At 33.1% G+C, this 1,349-nt stretch overlaps 1 long non-coding RNA gene across 1 annotated transcript; it reads left to right on the forward strand.

Annotated features, from left to right (window-relative positions):
* Positions 1–176: 176 nt before the first annotated feature.
* LOC109593094 (uncharacterized) lies at positions 177–1,208 on the forward strand. Its single transcript, XR_002190728.1, has 4 exons — positions 177–297; positions 383–453; positions 724–858; positions 1,072–1,208. It is a non-coding gene; the product is annotated as an uncharacterized LOC109593094 (long non-coding RNA).
* Positions 1,209–1,349: the final 141 nt, after the last annotated feature.

Genomic DNA, 1,349 nt, shown 5'->3' on the forward strand with positions numbered 1-1,349 from the left:
ACATGTATAAATGTACATGTACACTTTGTTGTCCTTATTATTACTCATTAACTAGTACATGTATATGTCGTCTACCATATCTAGCTATATACTTATTAATACACGTAAATATTCAATATCTATTATTAATAATAATACTTTTATTGCATATACATGTACATCATGTTTAATTCATTGCTGTATTTTTGTTGCTATAGACTCTTGAGTCTTCTAGTCCGACTGATGATGATTTTGATTGCTCCATTGCGCAGTTATCTGATAATCTTGCTAAGAGCAGAGTGAAGGAACATTTACCACGTAATTATTATTAATAAACATTCAATTAATTACTTAATTTGTTTGTTGATTTGTTGATTTACTTGTTTGTTTATTTTGTCATTAGCTAATGATTATCGTGTTGTTCTATCAACTAAGAATTATGACTCCGATTACATCTGTGCCAGCTATGTTGATGTAAGTGAATGTATAATTTAAATACTGTATCAATGTACATGTACACTATAGTGTTCATTTTGGGCATGGTTGCTTACTTTGTTCATGAAATTTACAGTACATGTACAATTTGTCCCACACAAGGAAAAAACTTATATTTTAAGCTAATGTACATGTACAATAACTCTATCCTTCACTCTCTTTCTCTTTATACACACTCATATCTACCATACTTATTCTATTATGCTCCCATCTCTGACACTACTGTACTTATTTTCTATTATACTTTAGGGATATCGTCAGAGGTCAGCGTTCATAGCTACACAGGGTCCAATGAAGAACACTGCTGGTGACTTCTGGCGGATGGTCTGGGAAATGAAGTCAATGATCATAATAATGTTAACAAACACTGAGGAGAATGGAGAGGTATAGATTGGTTTATCTAATTATATGTCAATTTATGATTTAAATATTTTTATATTGTACCTGTCTTCTACTTTCTTTGTGTGTGTTCCTTTATGTTTATTTCTCCTTTTTTTCATCTTCATTTTCTTTCTCCTTCCCTCTCCCCCTCTCTCTTCCTCCCTCCCCCTCCCCCCTCTCTCTCCCTCCCCTCCCTTCCTCTTTCTCTCTCCCTAGGAGCAGTCAGTCCAGTACTGGCCTGTTAATCCTAATGAAGAAGACATGTATGGATCATTTAATGTTGTGGCTCTACCTGAAGACAGGACTCTACCTGATTATGTTGTTAGGAAATTCAAACTCTCTCATTCCAAAAATGTAAGTTACGTATGCAATGAGTCCAGTAGCATATGAATCATATTTTATTACAATTGACTATGAGAGAATGTAGAAAGTTTGAGCTAATAGTACTATCTTTATTGTATCTATTTATCACTTCTTCCTTTATTTTTATTAAT

Source organism: Amphimedon queenslandica, unplaced genomic scaffold, assembly GCF_000090795.2.
Source record: "Amphimedon queenslandica unplaced genomic scaffold, v1.1 AMPQUscaffold_2904_Cont25096, whole genome shotgun sequence".
Classification (NCBI taxonomy): domain Eukaryota; kingdom Metazoa; phylum Porifera; class Demospongiae; order Haplosclerida; family Niphatidae; genus Amphimedon; species Amphimedon queenslandica.